Raw genomic sequence first — 20,177 nt, 5'->3', positions numbered from 1 at the left:
CGGCTTGAGGAGCAATTGGTCTTGCCCGACTCTGACTCTGTATTGCCTTGAGCAAAACTCGCTCGGGCTAGCCCTCCTGTCCCAGGGTGAGGACAGGAGAAATGTGGTCAGTCCAGCTGCAGTGAGCTGATCCCAGGTGACTCTTAGAAGTGAGTGGATGCCCAGCAGAAATCAGATCCTCGCCTGACCCACAGAGCCATGAGAACAAACGGCTGCTGCTTTAGGCTACTGAGCATACCTCAGTTTACCCAGAACTGGCTTGTTTACATCTGTTTTTCACTGTCTCATTATGATTTAACACACGAAGTGGCAGGAGGTGTATTTGTAAGTATTTTGTGGAGTGTGACTTTGAATTTAGATCAAATCACAATTCAAATGAAGTTGGCTCATGCTAGATTCTGAGTTTTCTTCTGCACACAATCAAATGTGAAACTATGATTGTTAATGCATTGTCTCTATTAGCGGAAGTTCACAATGAGTTAAATGATTCTGGTTTTACATCAAAAGATAATTCAAATGGAAAGGCAGATCATTTTGGTAACGAATTTCTTTTTTAAATCATGAAATCAAAGTCGGGCTATTTAAATGTTCCTGCAAATTCAGTTTAAAAGTTCAACATTAAAGATCAAATTATTTGTTTTTACAATGTAATGTAAAAATAAAATTTTTATACTGTTTAGCACAGGGAACTACACTCAACATCTTGTAGTAACTCATGGTGAAAAAGAATATGAAAACAAATGTACGTATGTTCATGTATGACTGAAGCATCATGCTGTACACCAGAAATTGACACAAAATTGTAAACTGACTATACTTCAATAAAATACACACACACACACACACACACACACACACACACACAAAGCCTATGGAACAGAACTGGGTTTGGAACTGTTTGTGAGGCAAACATAATTAGCAATGCCATTCATGTACCCCTGAAACTGGTATAATATTGTATGTCAATTATACCTCAATAATTTAAAAAAAAAGCCATCTAGAGAAGCTACAGTAATCTACCAATCAAAATAAAAGCTGTAAGGTCAAAATATAAAAATAAATATACACACAAATTAAGATTCCAAGTAACTGAACTACAAAACTGCTGACAAACCTGTTGAATGTTAAAAAAAAATCAGTGTATATGTGTCTCCATTTTTTGTTCTCTTTCTTTAATCAGATTTTACAAAGATTTGATTTTTGCAAAACTATTCTGTCAATGAGCTTAACTACCTTACAGTGAGATAGGGTACTTTTTGCAAACAGGCTTCTAAATTTTGGTTATATTTTGTTCAAAAGGAGATGGAAATCTTTAACCAAGGTATTCAACAAATGGAATACACACGTCCAAATAAACATCCAAATAACACTTGCAGCTGTTGAAGTCCCGAGTAAGTTCCAGGTAATAAAACAAAGCTTTCAAACCAGAAAACATTTAAGTTTATCCCTCCAAAGGGAAGAGTCGAGTCAAAAAATGATGAAAGTATAAATGATGTGCAAGTTTGAACTCTGAAATTCCTCAATGTGTTTGACAGAATATTCTAAATAATCAAAATGAGAAATAACTTTTTTGAGGAGTCTTGTCTAATAATACATTGGAGAAAGAAAAAGTACTCTGAATGAGGCAAAGTTAGAACCTGGGAAAATATCTGGATGAAATACTTATACTCTTCAGTATGAAGGACGTATTTAAGGATATTCATTAGGAGCAGAATTTGCTCCGGTCCTCCCATGTACTGCAGAGTCCACAGAGAGGCCTTTCACAATTAAAAACATGCTCTAGATAAACAAGTCAGTTTAAAGTATCAAATTTCAATTTGTTTTACATTTTAAAATGAAACTTTGAAGAGGATTGGAGACAATTTTATTAAAATTAAAGTAATAAGTTGTGATTTTTTATGGCTGAATAGTATTCCATTGTACAAATATACCACAACTACAGGTGTATATATATACAGAATAGATAAACAAGTTTATATTGTACAGCACAGGGAAATATATTCAAGCTCTTGTAATACCTCATGGTGAAAAAGCATGTGAAAATGAATATATGTATATTCATGTATGACTGAAAACTGCACTGTACACCAGAAATTGACACAACATTGGAAACTGACTATAACTCAACAAGAAAAAATTAAAATAATAAGACTAATTTTACAAATTCAGAAAAATGTTGACATAATTCTGGAGACATAAATAGCTTTAAAAACTGTTTAAAATGTATGCATATACTCAAAAGCTATCTTTTCAGCTTAGGCTGTTTTGGGCTTCAGGTAGTCAATGTGAAGACATTTGCTTTAGTGGATATATGGGTGTATATCACGTGGATATAGATTATTTTTTCCCAGGTGTGTTATTTTTATTTTAAAAAGAATTTTATTTTTGAAAATAGTTTTGTATAAAACTACATTATAAGCAGTCAATATTATGAAATTAATTTGTCAGCCAATAAATAAATGCTTTCAAGAATATCAAATTTCAATTCTTTCAGCCTCAAAACATAGCCCGGCTTGAACAATCAACTGGAAACTCACCTCTATTTTAAGATCCCTTCCACTGCATATTGTTTGTTTTTCATTCTAAGCAGCAGCAATCAACGAGTGCTTCAAAATTCCCATTTAGATTGTGCAGAACTAAGGATTACAGAACAGAGTTTGGATGTCCAGCCATCCTGGCCCCAGGAACCCCAAATAATGCTTCAAGAGAAGGAAGCTGAGGTCTACTCCTGGCAGCTTCTAATTTCTCTTCTATTTATGTATTTTTGGACTTTCTGTTTCACCTCACACCGCGCTATCTCAAAATTTGCCCTTTTTCTGAAACTCTTTTAAAAAGTCCAGGATATCGGTCAAGCCAATTCTGCGTAAAGATTTTCAATGGCAATTTGCCGTAGTGCAGGGTTTTGAATGTTCACAAGGTACTACTTGCCTTCTTTTAAATGTCGTTAAAAATCGCGATTCCCATTTACCCAGAAGAGCTTCTACAAGGCAGTGAGAATTGTTAATGATCTGCGGTAGAAACAAGATGCTCTTTTGTTGTTGCAAATCAAAAAAGTTTTTTTTTAATTTACTTTAAAGCTGTATCATTACCTATGTGCTAGCTACCAGCTAAGTGGAAAGCTTTAAGTAATATCTTGAGTGACAAGTCTGTGTCATGCCTGTTCTTAATTATATTACACTGGTCTAGGGGGAAAGTGATGGGTTTCTGGGTGTTTACCGCAGCACGCAGCCATGGAAAGTCAGAGAGAAATGGTCACGAGTTTTAGAGAACGTTATGCTGAGCTGCTGGCACAAAGACCAGGGTTTTCTCATTGTTCAAACTGAATCTGATGCGTCACAGCAAACAAACACGTTACAAAGTGTCTTCTATAAACCGTGAATCATGTGTGGTACAAGTGTGCTTTTCTGCTCTATGTGTCTATGAGTCATTTCCATCTTCAATGAAGATTTATTAATGCTTCAGGGTTAACACCTTTCAAAAATAACTCAGACAAAAATGCTGAGATCAATTTAACATGGCAATGGATGAGTTGTCATGTGTGGGTCTTTGGATGCTAGGATCTATTTTTCAGTATAAAACACACACGTTCCAAAGGTCCTGGATACTCCCAAGAACGCTGCAGCCAAAATGAAGGCAATGTTAAGGTCAAATATCCAATAGTAATCATGCGTGCAATTCTTAGGACGTGACCTTCTAGACGCAGTTCCAGCAACACGCCCAGTACACGTGCCTGTCATCCTTCTTCTCATTTTAGGTGACACTTCTGTAGACACTATTTCACCGAATTTACAATGTTATCTCAGAGGAGGATAGACCAATGTTACAATTCTTTCTATATTTAAGTGCATGGAAAAAAAGAGCCACGTTTTTCCCTTTTCAAGTTTTACATTGCTTCATTTGATCCTGAAAAATCTAATAGGGAAAAGCAGCATTAAAAATTAGATTCCTTCTCTGTCCAAGGCTGTTGAAGTTGGAAGGAAGAAGAAATCGTGCAAAAACAAATACATACATACATACATACATACTAGAAATTGTGCAAACCTAGTCAATTAAAAGGAAAATTTACTGTAAGGATCACCCTGAATTTCTTGTTTCTGCTTTTCTTCATCTCCTGCTTGGCTCAATTGACTTCCTCCAGGACCCTCCGGGGCAGGCTGCCCCGAACTCCCTGTGCACGGCTGCAGAGTTATAGGTCTGCCATCACTGTGGAAGTAGTCTCAGGGTCTCAGAAAAACACAGAAAACCTGGATGGCTCAGCCCTTCCTATGAGCTGGTTTTCCCGGGATAGAGAGTTTATCATCAGCTGTGGAGGGGCGTGTAGGAGGTGTGAGAACAATGTTGGGAAATTAAATAGCTAATTAACCTCTGTTAATACTTTAAAAGTACCAGACACTGGGCTGAATATTCACTATGAATTTTCTTATTTTATCTAGTTGACAAACCTATGTATAGATATTATTATTATTGCTATTATTTTATAAATGAAGAAATGGATTCACTTGACTTGACACAAGACTACAGGTCAGAAAATTGTAAAGTCATTCTTTTGTTTCCGGGCATTTAATTTCAAAACTGTGCTTTTATTCACTGTGCTGTGTTGTATCACATAATCTCTAAATTTAATACCATCTCAGACTTAAGCAATCATTTTGAGATGTTTATGGAGCTTAACATTTGAGCCCAGTGTTTATCTGGATCCTTAAATGTCTAAGAATATGATTGAAAAACATCGGGAAGAAAAGGAAAACAAAAGTAGGACACTCACATCACCCATTCACACACGCTGATTAAAACAGTGTTGGCACTCTGGTAAGACGCAAGGTAATAAAATAAAGATTACAGAAAATGATCCATTTTACATATGAGTGCTTAGTATATTTTGAAGCTAATAATTCAAATCATCAGAGAAGAATAAACTACGGAGCAAAGACATTAGCTATCAAGATAGAGTCCTATTTCACAAGGTATGGAATTTTAAATTTGAAATTCTGGTTGTATTAACAGTATACATCATTTATTCAATCCATATTTATAAAATATCACTATTACCTAATTCAGTGCAAGCAGTGTTGATTCACATCCAAAATGATTCTTATGTCAAGTTTGTCATTTCAATAAAATTGATTCTGCTCAAGTCTAATTTTTTTTCTCATTCAGCAAACATTTCCTGAGCAATTCCTCTGGACCATGCACTAGGATTGCGAAGTTGAACAGAGCGGTCTCTGCCCTTAATCACCACCTTTTGCTATTCTGTGTTACCCATAGTACCCAGTTTAATCCTGGTCTATAAAGAGTTTTGATACTCATTGATGGTCAAGAACTTCACTATACCATACCTTGAACATATAGAAGAAGCAAAAAGAGGGAAAGGAGATAAAGGAGATGAAAGAGGAGGAGGAAGATAAGAGGGAAGAAGAAAGAAAAAAGGAAAGAAGAAAGACTATTGTTTAGCCTCTGCTTTTAGGAAAAATATAATGTATTTGGACAGATATACAATTTATTTCATTTTAAATATGATGGATGCCAAAAAAGGATATAATGACTGACCACTAAGGATGCACAGAGGAAGGGCATGTAGCTGAATGTAGGAATCTCAGGAAGATTTTTCTTAAGGTCACGATGCTGGAGCAGGGCTCTGAAGGCCAGCAGAAGGCCAAAAGTCACCTCATTATCACAAACTCGGGTATAATTGAAAGGGGATGGTTATAAATGACAAAAGACACCAATTTCACGTTTATTATTCTGGAGCTATTTCAGGAACTCAGAACAAAAAGAAATATTCTAACAAAAAAAAATGTCTCCAGATCCATTGGTCACTTTGTATCACATGGCCTGGCTTAGCTGCAAGGAAGGCTGGGAAAAAAGGCATCTGGCATTTCAGTCTCTATAGAGGGAACTGGACTTGACCGTCTTGAAGAAGTGTGGGAGAGTGGCTGGTGGCTCTTCACACCACAGTGTCATCACAGGAACTAAGTAAGTACCAAAAAGGAGAATTGCTAACACACACCTGTGACGATCCTCTGCGTCCTGAGGTGACACATGTGCACATCAGTTCCTAGATACAAACTGCAAGATGTGTTCTGTAATTTTGACTATTTCTTACGTTTCTTTTATGCACAGGGTTGTTCCCATAATAAAAAGTGACTTTCTTTTAAGTGTGACATAGATAGCAATGCAAGAAATGTCTGCTCATCATTGATCTCACGCTATACATCAACTCTAAGGACATCAAGGACTCCGCTAGAAAGATGGAGCTGAGAAGTCATCATCTATTTCTTGTTGGGCTCATGACCAGGAACTTGACACAATCATCTCATTCATTTCTTACACTGACCCTATGAGACAGCATTAAACCACACCTGAGGCTCACTGGGTCAAGTATTTGTCTCAAGCCAGAGAGCTGAGTGATGGTGGAGCTGGATGTCCATCCATCGCTTGTTGACTCTAAAGAACATCCCCCTGTTAGAACATCTACCTGTCAGGAGGTGATTTCACATGTATTTGAATGTGCCAAACATTCCACTTTTGCACGCACTCCTGCTGGGAAAACTCAGCCCTGAAGAAAGCAGAAGATGTCTCTTGTAAGGCCTCTCTTGCTTATTCATCTATTATAATATTGGACCAGGGTCCACTTTCAGAGTCCAGGAAATTTACACAGATTGCACAATGATAACCATCGATCATATTCAAAACAGCTATGAAGGCAAAAATACCAAGGGTTAGCCTGAGGTTTGCAGAACCTTTTGTCCAAGAGATTACATAATTTTCTTTGAACTTACACATTCATTATTCATTTGACAGGTATTAGCAGAGCATCCACCATATGTTGCACCCTGGACACTTGTAGATGTTTATAAATGTTGATTTGTGATCAGTCTTTAATTCACCAAATATTTCCGGATTATCTACTATGTGCCAGACATTGTGATAGATTCTGATGGGTTAAAGAAAGAGCAAAACCTGGTCCCTGCCCTCAGGAACTCTGCTACTTGAGATTTATTCTCCAATTCTTCAATCACTCCAGAAAAAGAAGTGTTCTGCCATTTTCCCTAATGTAGAGGCATAATAACATGAATAATGTCATCAAATATGTGCCAGCATTTCTGTCCTCACCCACTTCAGATGCATGCTCTACCCTTCTCTGCGCTGCTCCAATCCCTGTGGCCTAGCCTGACCTGGCTGATGGCACCCAGTTGGGTATGGCGATAAGGGCACCCACAAGAAACTGAAGGGTGGTGGGGGAGAAGATACAGTCCAAGTTTTTCCTTTTCTGTCCTCTCCTTGCATCCTCATTGTTGCTGGGGAGCTGTGTCCCCTGGGGACTATGGCTCCAGGGCCCTGGGTGGGCTTCTCCAGAGTTCCAACTCTTACTGGCTTCCAGTAACACTGTTTTCCTTTGGTCCATTTGGCCATGGAGTGACAATGGCTTCCTGCCTTTACTGGTCTCCAGATGCCTCACTCTTTCTCATTTATTCTCCTAACTTGGCACAGACATCTACAAAGAGTCCCCGTGTTAGAATCTCTTTATTTGAACCATCCGGGGCAAATTCTGTTTCTTGTGGGGACCCTAGATAACCAGTGTATCAAAGCTGACAAAATATTAAAAACCATCTGCTCGCTCCTTCCCATTTTCCGAGGACAGGAGTCGGGTCCGGAGAGCACTGCACTTGCCTGAGGATGCTCAGCCTGCCGGAAGAACGCGCACCCGCTCCCCTGCCTCCCCAGCCCCTGCTCCCGCATCACGCACCCCAGACCACCTCCTGGCACGAGTCATGTTTCCTCTGTGGGATCTGATCTTCCAAGCTCTGGACAACAGCCCCTTCTGCAAGCGTTTAAACCTGCAAGCTAAGGACATGAATGAACTGAGTCATCCCCACAGAGCTTCGTTAAGTTCAAGGCAATTCAAGATTTCTGAGTCATAGGTTTCAGTCATTTAGACTTTCCCAGCTGGTACTGTACTTGCCCACACACATTTTTCTCTAAAGATTACATCTGGGTCTAGATGTGTGGCTTTTCCCACTCCTCAACAGTTTCTGAAAGAAACCAGCCTCCCAGCACGATCTGTGCTGGACCGTGCCTTTCGCGTTGGCCGTGTGCATTTGCGTCTTTGCATGAGCGCTTAATGGCATTAGCAGTCTGCAGCTTGCTCCAGACTCCAACCACCAAAGACACACACCCTTCCAGATTCTATATCCAACACAGTATCTCACCCAGCCTCCCCAGGAAACTCAGTTATAACCATATGGTGACTCCGCTCACTGAATAATATTTAGCAACTTGATGAACAAGGACTGAATCATATCTGAACCATCTTGGCCAAATATTGTTTTATATAGCAACAGTATTAGTAATCTATATGTTTTACTTTTTTTATACTTGTACTTCCTGCTACGCCCACTGGAAATTAAGAGCGAGACCTCACTGAAAGTAGACGGCACAATAAAAGTGCTCTCGCTCATCAGCGAGCTTTGGTTCAATATTGCATTGTATGTAGGATACATTCAGAATGTCTGCTTTTTCTTTTCCTCCAGAACAGCTGCTGGGGTTGAGCAATAGTCTCCCAGGGTAACACAGCAGGGAATCCTGGGGCATTTCCCAGACACAGAACACAAAAGATATGTAACCACGGGGAGGGGAGGGTGTGAGGTCTCTGCCTCCCACCAGAGAAGAAGCTCTATATTCTCAGGATGGGGGGAAGAGTTTTAGCAAGCATCTTTGGGGAAGGAGGGCAGTGGTTAGGTAATCTGAAGAAGGTCACTTGCCTCTCTTCTTAGGTCAGCAGGGATGATAATGAAGACCTTTTATAAACTGGAATCCAGCAGACAAGGGCTCCTTCAGCCATTTATCATGTGCAGGCACGGTTTATGCCTTGTACATGCAGCCACAAGCAGGATACGATCCATACTTTCAGTGAGCTAACAAGTTGAAAATAGGAACATGCGGCGATCATTTCAATAATAGATGGCTTGGCTAGGATGGAGCTCTGCACAGTGGAGGGGCTCTGCACAGTGGAGGGGCTCTCCACTCAACCTGAGAATTCCTGCAAAAGCTGGTGCTCACGATGTATCTTGCCCAGATTCACGGAGCTGAGAAAGGTATTCCAGAGAGTCGAGAGTGTGACCATCAATTACATATAATGCATCGCACAGAGTGGCAGGAAATAAGGCCACGCGTATAGCGGTTAAGAAATATTTGTTATGATTACTACAAGCATCGGTGTTATTTTGAAAATTAAGAAAGGGGTTTCTGAGAGGGTCCTCCTGGCCTGGCTGTACCTCTCCCCACAGCCAGGAAAAGTACTGAGCCCCTCTTTATGGGAAAGTTTGGCTGTAAAGTGCTGATCTCCCTAGAATTAGACAAAGGAGCCCTCTTGACTCCACGTGGATGATCCTTGACATGTAATTCCCTAAAGAAAGGAGCTCACTCTCTTCCTTCTTGGAGAAATATGTGTTGCTGTCCATGATCTAGTGATGTTGTCTATGGCAGCTGACTAGCAATGTTTGAAAAATAAATGAGTAAACAGACCCTTTCTTGGAAAACTGACTCTCAGAGATGGAAGGGGATTAAGCATCATTTCATCTAATGTCCTTATGTTACAGATGAGGCAGTTGAGTTCTAGCGAGGGAAACTGACCGGATCACAGGCACCTGGTACATCAGTGGCAGAGCAGGAGCTGACCTGAGGTGCCCTGAGTGATGGTCAAGGCTCTTCCAAGGACTGCATGAATTCTAAAACCTCTAGGTCAAAAGCAATCACTGTATTCTTAATGGAACTGCATTTTCTCAGCATGCATGTGTCCCCAGCTCTGTGACGAGCATGGAAGAGAGGAGAGAGAAGATGTAACCCTTTCCTTCAAGGAGCTCCTAATGCATTGAGGAAGTCAAGTTCACCGCATACAATCATGGCAGATTAATCAGAAGTCATTATACAATCATCGTCAAAGGATTCTGTACACATCAGGAGCGAGGACATGCCGTTAGCCAGGGCATCAGAAGAAGGAGGGCTTGGGGGTCATTCATCCCGTGTTTATCAAGTATCTTCTTACTGTATGAATTTTTTCATTCCTCTTGGTGAGACCTCCTAGGGGAACTGCCTGGCAGACCCAGGAAGACGACTATCTGCTCTGTTCCAGCTTTCTACCACTGAGTCAAAAACTGACCTGATACTGAATGGCGGGAAACAGCCACCATGTTGTTATACCATGACTTTGTCAGGGAGGAGTTTGGGCAGGTGGAATAATGCCATTCACTCAGTGGTGTCCTGTTGGCTGCTGGTCTGGTCTGGAGGGATCGAGATGGCTTTCATTCTCATGCCTGATGTTTGTCAAGCTTTGGCCAGAAGATTTGGCTCCACTGGGCCCCTCTCCATTTCCGGATCATCTTTTGGGCCTTTCTGTGTGGTTTCTCTTGGAGGGTAGGTGAAAGGCCGTATTGCATCGAAGCTCAGGGCTCCAAAAGACTGAGGAAGAACCTTCCAGTCTTCTCAAAGGCAAGATCGTGGCAAGAACTGGCCATGCATCACTTCCACCGTTCTTTATTGGTCTAAACAGTCCCACGTGAGTTTATATTCAAGAGGAGGGGGCTGGACCCCACCTCATAATGGGAGGAGTGTCAAAAATCTGTGGCCGTCTTATATCTGGTACATTTATGCCTCTCCTGTGGTCACTTCATGTGTGCAAGAAAGTCTTGGTGATTCATGGCCCAAGTGAAAATGTGATAGGAAAAGAGAAAAAGGAAAAACTCTCCAATGAGGAAACAGGGCAGTGTGTGGGAGGTGCCTGTCATTATACTGTGAGTTCTTATATGATCCACTATGCCCTGCCTAGAACCTGGTACGGTGCTTGCTGCTTAGAAAGTGGACTATCAACAGAACCAAGCTTTGACAGGCATTTGTTGCTATATTTCTAGTTACATGAGTGAATGTCTCACACTAAAACCTCCCAGGAAAGGAGCCAGGGGAATCTTATTGCAAAACTAGCAGTTTATTGGGTTGACAAAGAGAACATTCAATTAAGTAGATTTTCAGAACACAATGAAATCATTTTAGTTGTGAAATGTGGACATAAAAAGTAATCATTTAGAAACATCCAAGAGGCATTTGAAGACGGGATGACAAGATGCAGCCCCTTTCACTCAAGCCCAGACGGAGGGCCCTGGGGGGGGTCACAGAAGTGCAGAGGCGTGGGCAGATTTGCATCCATCCCAGGTCTCTCTGCCCCACTCCAAAGTCTGGACTCTTTCCACAACACCAGGCGTCTAGAGGAAGGCCACTCACAGATTGATTTATCCAGAAAACAATGATAACCACCAACATGCATCCATCACTGTCCTGGCACTGTGGGTACAGAGGGAAATTCAAACGTGGCACTAGGTCTTCAGGGCCTCCAAGTCTCCAGATGGAGGCATTCTCTGCCTAGTCTTAGATTCCAGGGAAAGGCTTGGGCATCTCAAGGTACATCAAGATGGGAGAAGGAGATGCAGAGATAGTCCATTGCTCAGCCATGGAGCCACCATGCCCGAGGGAAGAATTCTTGAAGAAAATCAGAAGTGTATCACTTCTCTTGGTGTAGTCCAGCAGCTTCCAGCTTCTACTCCTTCCTGTTAAACATAGTGATTGCACCCCAAGATTCTAATAGGCCACCCCAGAGAATGCAGGGCAGGTACCTTCTGACAAGGCTCCTGATTACCACTGGTGGTCACGCCCTGTGGAATCCTCTCTTGTGTTTGGGATGGCCTTGGTGGCTCACTTCTAACAAGCCGACTATGGCAAGATGATGTGGGATGTCACATCCAAGATTAGCTATAAAATCCTGTGACTTCCGTCTGGCTTGTCCTTTGTCACTGGCTCTTCTTGGGTGTTTGCGCTAAACAAGCAAGTTGTCATGCTGTAAACTGCCCTTGGGACAGGCTCATGTGACTCAGAACTGAGGTTTCTCAGTCTAACAACGTTTAACGACTTGAACCCTGCCGATACCTAAATGAGTGGCCTTGGAAACGGAAGCTGTGTGTGGGGGGAAATCTGTTATGCAGCAACAGATAACTAATACAAGTATATAAAAGAAGAAGAAAATGCAGCTAGCACAGGGTCTAGTGCACTTTCTGCTACACCATGTGACTTCTGGCCAATAAGGCTCTTTCATCTGGAGGTCAGGGGAACAGCTCGTCCATGGCATGAAGTCCTGGCATCTTACCTCAGCAGTAACACTCCCCTATGGCCTGACAATGACCTTGGCCCCCCTCTCTGCAGCCTCTGCTTCTGCCTCAGGCACACCTTATCCCAGGACTTTCATGGTATCTTCTCTTGGACACACTCTTCCGTCTTGCCCTGCTAATATTCTGCGAAGATATCAAGGCCAAATGCTTTCCTTGTTTCATGTCCTGGTTGGAAAGATTTTTTTTCTTCTCTGGAGCTTCCAAATGTATTTTAGGCATATCTATATCTCCCCTGCTTTTTGCCAAGGATGACTCTAAAGGATGAAGTGGCAAACAAAATTCCCTGCTTGCTTTTAGCTGGTTTATCTTTTATAATTGGAGTTTCTATAGCTGACTTGATGGTAGTATTACTTTATGTAAATCTTTCATGACTCAAGTGAATCATAAATTCTAAGGACAGAGATATGGTCTTAGTAATCATGGTGACATCTGTAATAACAAAGTCTCACAGCACAGTAACTGTTTATTATAGACTGAATTGTGTCTCTCCTCACCCCCAAATTCATTTGTTGAAGGCCTAGCCTTCCATGTGACTGCATTTGGAGATAAAGCCAGTGAGGAGGTAATTAGGGTTAAATGAGGGCTTAAGAATGAGGCCCTAATCCAATAGGGTTAGTTACCCCTATAAGAAGACAGATGAGCTCATTTTCTGCAGAGAAGACACCAGGGGAAGGAGTCTGAACTTGATGCTATGGCACTAGGGAGGCAGTGTGGACTCCAGAGCAGAGGAGGAACAGAGATGCCTGGAGGTGGTAAAAAAATCTCCCGGAGTGTGTTCACTGAGAAGAGGCCACATGAGGACACAGTGAGAAGGTTGTCACCTGCAAGGTAAGGAGAGAGGTCTCAGAAGAAACCAACCCTACAAACACCTTGATCTTGGATTTCCAGCCTCTAAAACTGTGAGAACATAAATTCCTGTTGTTGAAGCTCGCCAGTCAGGGGTATTTTGTTATGGCTGCCTGAGCTGACTAATACACTGTCTTTTAAAAGAACTCAGCCACCACCACTTGCTCTGGGTTTGAATTCTCCCCAGCCTGTACAAGCCAACAACAGTGACTTACCTTTGCTGCACCTTGGTTTTTCTCCCCTGTAAATGGGATTAAGCCTGTGTATCATTCACTGCCACCACGAAGAAAATGCTAAGTGCTTGTCATAATCTAAATGCAGAAAAGAAATACTGCTAATTTCCTTCTTTCTTTTCTCCCCTCCTCTGGGAAAAGACAGGATCGGTTACGGGGCCTGACCAGCCATCTGGAGCCTGAGGCAAAAGGAACATAATCAGAAATACTGAGTTACTCTTTATTTAAAATCTGTATGTAGTTTCCATTATGGGTTTTTTGTTTTATTTTGTTTTTTTTACGTATTGCATTAAAATATTATTTCCCTTGACTTCTGAGGGTTTGGTTCCCCTTTAAACTTTGTGCCTAAGGTAAGCACTTTATGTCCCTTCCCTAGTTTGGGCCCTGGCTACGTAACGCATCAAGAAAGCCTCTTTGGGATCTGCAGATACACACCGCTGTATGTAAAACAGATAAGCAACAAGGTCCTCCTGTACAGTGCAGGGAACTATATTCAATATCTCATAATAGCCTGTAATGAAAAGGAATATATATATATGTATGTATAACTGAATCACTATGCTTTACACCAGAAATTAACATGACATTGTAAACCGACTATACTTCAATCAAAAAACAAAAGTAAAGGGAAAAGGGGAAAAAAGCCTCCTCTGGCTTAAGCAGAAAGCCTGAAGTATCTTCTTGAATATGCCTGTCTCTGAAATGGCCCTGTACCTGGAGGCTGTGTCTAGAACACTGTGGTCTACAATGAGGGCTGATTCTCTCTCACCATCTGGGGACTTAGGGCTTCTTATAAGCATCAGGCTAAATTATTTTTTTTCCCCTGAGATGACCTAGGAAGGGCCCTGGTTGGAGGGGAGATGATGAGCTAAGGAAAGAGTTTTCCAAATGTGCTCTTGGGCCAGCTTTCCCTGTGTTTCCTCGAGAAAGTTTAGTGAACTCTGAGAAGAGGGAAGTGGGAGAGACCCTTGGTCTGCCCTGGTGAAACTCTGTGGCTCCTAATGGATCCCAAATTCCTGGCGGGGCATCCCAGCAGTGTCTGTCTCATACTAAGAGTAGCGGTGGTGGTGCTGGTGATTCAGGCGTCCTCCGTATCCACAATGGGGAGGCTCCAGGAACCCCCCTGCTCCCTGTCAGATGCCAAAGTCCACAGATGCTCAAGCCCCTTATGTAAACATTTTTCATTCGCATATAACCTATGTACATCCTCCCGTATGCTTTGAATCATCTGCAGATTACTCATAATACCTAACACAATGTAAATGCTGTGGAAATAGTTGCTGATGCAGGCAAATTCAAGTTTTGCTTCTTGGAACTTTCAGGAATTTTTTTCTCTCAAATACTTTTGATCCGTGGTTGGTTGACTCCATGGATGTGGAACCCTCGGATATGGAGTGCTGACCGCACTGCGGTCAGGGCTAACCCTCACTGTGCCTACACGTCCACAGTCCTCACAACAACTCTATAAGGTCTGTGCTATGACGGTGCCATTTTAAAGAACCAGAAGCTAAGGTTTCAGGATATTCTGTAATTGACCTAAGGTCACAGAGCCACGGAACCCCGAGGTAAGTGCTCAATAGACATTTTCTCAACCTCTTGGGTGATGGCTAGTTGACTTTTGTATTTAACTGTTCTCTAGATGCGGTTCCTGAGGCTGTCAGGGGTCAAGCTCTGTGGTCACTGAGCAACTGTGTGGTTTGGAAAGCGGCTTACTTCCCTGTAGCAAAATACTCTAAAAGTCGTATTTGTTAGCAAGCTCTCTTATTATGCAGATGAAGAGAAGGAAGCCCGGGGCTTGATGCATACCTCATATTTAGAACAAAGGACTTCATTTCTTCAACCTTCCTTCAGTTTACACATCCAAGATCTTACACCACCGCTCAGGTCCACATGGACAGCAGGACACATTTTCTAAAGCATTGGGTTAATTGCTAGGAGCTAGCCATCTGGCGGAAAGCAAGCCAGTGAGTCGCCATGCTGCATGCGCTCTGCTCTAAGCCCACCGGGGGATCCAGGGCTCATGAGGCAGAAACTACTATTCTATAGATGTTGCCTTTTTGTTTGGAGATGCTTTCCTGATTTGCAACTGTCAGATGAAACCATCAAATGAAATGCTATGCAGGAAGCCCCAATGTAGGACCCCCAAACTGTTTTAAATTTAAAACGATCTGTGGACACAGAAGGAAACGGAGAGAAGACAGAGAATGATGAGGAAAGGGGACCAAGGGAGCAAGGACGTGGCGGCGGTGGGGCCGTGTGGGAAGGACACAATGTCACACAGCGAACACAGGCTTTGCTATCAGAAGTACTGGCTTTGCGCTGAGTAGTGATTTCCCTTCCTTGAGCCTCAGTTTCTTCCACTGAGGCTAGTCATGGAACCTCCTTTATGGCGCTATTGTGAGGATTAAATGGGACACATACATAAGAATGCTTTGCAAATTGGCAAACCTACTGCACATACGAATTCTTAATAGACCTTAATCTGAGCAGTCAGGGCCATCTGAGGCCACGTTGCTAATTGGCCAAGTCGGGGCCCAAATGGGACGAAAACTCAATGCGTCGTTGTTCAGACACTGGTTTACTGCTGACAAGCTTGTTTTTCTCAAACTGAAGGTTAGCTTTTAAAAGCTGAAGAGGGACGTAAATGATCATTCGATCCAGCCAATTCCCTTTGTAAGGAAGGTACTGGTACCTCCACTCCATGAAAGGCAAGGGATCGAAGTGCCATGGGGGGCCCGAAATGGGGCCAATGGGGGGCCTAAAGCTCATGAGACAGAGCGGTGGGACCCCTTCCACGAGGTCTATGTGCCACGTATGGAAACACATACAAGATTTTCCAGAACACCCTTCAGACTGAACCCATTTTTACAGGAACCTAGCACTCTAAGTAACCTGTAAGTTTGTAGCACGTCCTAGACTAGCTGGATCATTTCACGCATTTTCATTTCTGTTCGTTAGCTGCTCAGGAATACCCAACAGCATGGTAGACACTTGGCCGTTCCCAGAAAATTCCCATATGTTAGCTTTCCCACTCTCCTCTAAGAGCAAGAACAATGAAAATTCTCCTGTATTCATTTCACTTGTAAGCACTCAACAACTCTTTTCCTGTATGGGAGGAAGAGCTACAACACCAGGGCCTGGGCGGGGGGAAAAACTGATGCCAACATGGCTATTTCTGCTGCATTTATACGCTAAACTTTTACTGGTGGGCCATTTATCCAAAGAGAAAAACAGAGCCCCTACCTAGCCAAGGTCAAACAAACACACAAACCCAAAGTCACCTTTTTAATAGCTACTACTAGAAATCTCCTTATACAGAAACAACTACTTTTCAAACCCCAGCTGTCCGGGAAAAAAAAGATTGAGAAAAGAAATCACTGTTACAGAAGGATTTTAAGTGGGCCATTCAAGCCAGAGGGTTAGACATGTAAAAAAGTATGACTGGCAACGTGACACAGTCAATATTATATTGTTTCAGAGGAAATTCATCCCCCTGCCCCCTTTCTCCTCAACACACAGGCATATACTCACCAACACACACGTGACCAGCATGGCCACTGAGCAGTGAGCGACGTGGAAAAAGTGAATTCGATTCTCCGGGTCCTGGTTCTTTCATCTGCAAAGTGGGGATAATAATACCTATTTTGATAAGTTGTATAAGAACCAGAGAGAAAGAAAGTGCTCGTGTAGCACTCAAAGACACGATTAATGTTTCACAATTTTTAAAGTTAGTAACAGAGAAGATCCTCAAAATGATGGAGCAATTTATGACATGAAGCTTGGAAGCGGGCCACAGGCCATGTCCCCACCGGAAATGCATCTCTCCATCATGAGGGTGTGTGAATCTTACGATCACAGTGAACTTAGCCAAATGCATCTCTGGTGGCTGCAGCACCCTCTCCCCTGGATCTCCCTCTTCCTCCTTACACGCAGGAAGGACAGAAAGTCTTTCTAGAGTCAACACAGAGGAGTCACTGGAAGTACTTATCTTCTTGGTGACTTTTACTGACTCTGATGTTAAGAAATCTGTTGATTCTCTTATCAGAGCAGCTGGATTGCAGCTCATGCGTTAACAGCACAGACCACCTCATCACTGACCAAGCACGCCCATGCCTCCTGGATGCTGACTATACCATTTAAAACCTGAGGCAGCCATAAAGCCAAATAAGAGAACTGGGAAACATGACTTAGGCTGAAAATTGTTGAGCAACGTGGAGGGGACACCTTGGAAAGGAGTAATTTCAGGGAAAAAGAGAGGCATCAAATATCAAGGAGGGTCTAACTCAAGTCTTAGGCATAGAGGCGGAAGTCTGGAGTCCACAGAGTGGTGAACAGCTCGTGGGCATGTAACCAAGAAGACTGGGAGGTGAAGTCCTTGGGAAGTTCTTGAATTCTAGCCCCCAACGTTGCACGTATGGTCTAGAAGATTGGGTTTTGCACAACTCTAGGGGCACCATTCACAACGACCTCACTGGGGAATGGAATGTTCTGGATGTGTGTGGTCCACAGCCTGCACATCAACATGCAGTGACATTCTCTACAATTTGTCCTAGAAGTTTGTCACAGAGTTTTGAGCCTAGGTATGACTTGCTGTAAAAGTTGTTTAAGAAAGATGAATGTTGTCGCCTGTGGTATCTATCAGTCTTCAAAGGATGCAGTAGGCTTAGGAACTGCTCTCCAAAACCATTTATTTGATTAACCAATACAGCGCTTAGCTTAAGGCTTCACACTTAGAGGTATGTTTGTATGTTTGCTAAATGAATGAACTAATGAGTGATGAAGTGGTTTAAACTATAGTTAAATACATTGCAAGATAGAGAATGTTCTGGAAAGCGTATACAGCAGGCTAGTGATATATGGCACCTGAATCTGACTGTCCTACAGAGTGGACTGGTTAATATTTCCATGTAATTATATTATCCTTATTTATTTTTACTTTTAAATTTTTGAGGGGGGAGGTAATTAGTTTCACTTATTTATTTATTTTTTTTAATGGAGGTAGTGGGGATTGAACCCAGGACCTTGTGCATGCTAAGCACACACTCTACCACTGAGCTCTGGCCTCCCCTCCTATAATCCTTATTTCAATTGCCATTTAATCTTTTATCATAGCTACATAATTATATTTAACCATGCCTACAGCTGTATATTTAACGACTCCCATACATTTTATTGATACTGTAAGCATCTTATCTATTATTATTATTATTACTACTACATGTTGGATTGCTTTCTGTGAACATATTCCAATAATAATAATAACTTTATGTTATATGCAAGACATTGTGCTAGTTGCTTTATAGGTATCTACAAAATTTTCATGTGTTAGTTAAAATTCAGATTAGAATTCCACTTTATAATTAAGATATTCTAAATTCATCTAGTCTTATAGTTAAAAGGGAATGAATAAAGATTCCCACACATGTCTTCCAACTACATGTGTTTTTCAATCTGAGATGAATTATTGTCAATACACATAAAAATGTTTAAGACACTTGGTATAAATTATGTAATTTATCCTGCCCTACAGTAGTTTTCAAAGGTCAAAAGTGGGTAGAACTGTGACCAATGTGTGATTCATCGGAAGTAATGAATGTATTGTCAATTGTGTATGAGCATCAGTTACACATCACTGTATACTTGCAATTTTCCTCATCTCTCTAGGCAATGGCTCTCTCTTCCCAGAAGCCCACTGATATTTACTCCGTATGACCTCCAGTATCAGTGTAATCCTTCTAAAACCCCACTCAACTGTGCCACCTTCCCTATTTAATGTCAACCTTGACTCTACAGCTCTTCCACCACTAAGGTCTCTGGTTGGTCTATCAGCCACTTTGCTTTCTAATCCCATTACCCTTTCCCGGCCACGTGCCTGGCCGCTGCTCCCAAGCTGCCAATCCCAGAGCCGTGGGGAGTTACTAGGAATTTCAGAACATCCCACTCCTTTGCTTTTGCACATTTTTTTCTCTCTGCCTGAAATGCCAGTGACAATCTCTTATTCATGTTATTTTCTGACTCACAGAACTTTTTCAAGATCCACAAAGACAGGAAATACATTTCTTAAAATCATTGTCTCTCTATACTCAGTGTCTGGTGCCTAGTAGGTTTTAATATTATTTGCTGCTGATTAATTCAAGGTGAACAAAAAAAAAAAAATCACACTTTCTGGGAAAGCTCCCTGAAGCCCAGGAAAAGCTGTTTCTTCCTCTACGCTCCCCTGATGCCTTGATATCTAATTGCCACACTGTTACACAATGAAATGATGTATTTCCATGTGTTTCTCTGAAGCTGGACTCTCAGCTCCTGGGTGGCAGAGACCAAATCTGACTCATACTTGAATCCTTAACACCCAGCACAGGGCCCGGCTTATAGTAAACCTTCGTAGATTTCCTGGAATTGAAAAAATATAATTCTAAAGCAATCACGTGAGCTGAGCAGGGCGGGTGTTAGTCTTCTCATCTTACAGTTGAAGAAAGGGGACGTAGGGAGGAAAAACAAAACGTCTTGATTCAACTTTCATTTGAAATCAGAGGCCCATATGGGGCTGGAACAAGGCCTCCCTGCCCCTAGTTATAAGGTTGGTGGCCACTGAACAGAGGAGCCTGGCACTTTCTTTCTGATCCAGCAGCAGAGGCTGCCTCAGGTATGTTCCTGAGACGGGCACCAGCACAGGAGCCTTCATGGGACAAGACGGATTAAGGGATCCTGCTCAGCAGTCACGGCGATGGCCTGAGGGGACAGATGAGTTCCCTGAAGGTCAGGGACTGAGTCCTAGGCAGCTTTGCAAGAAATTGGATGGTGAGATGTGCCAGGAGGCATGGGACCACTTCACCTTCTTTTCAAATTCTGCGGCACTGTGGTGGCCGGCTGAATGGTCCAGGTCCTC

Source organism: Vicugna pacos, chromosome 15, assembly GCF_048564905.1.
Source record: "Vicugna pacos chromosome 15, VicPac4, whole genome shotgun sequence".
Classification (NCBI taxonomy): domain Eukaryota; kingdom Metazoa; phylum Chordata; class Mammalia; order Artiodactyla; family Camelidae; genus Vicugna; species Vicugna pacos.
Note: the sequence above shows the minus strand (reverse complement) of the source record.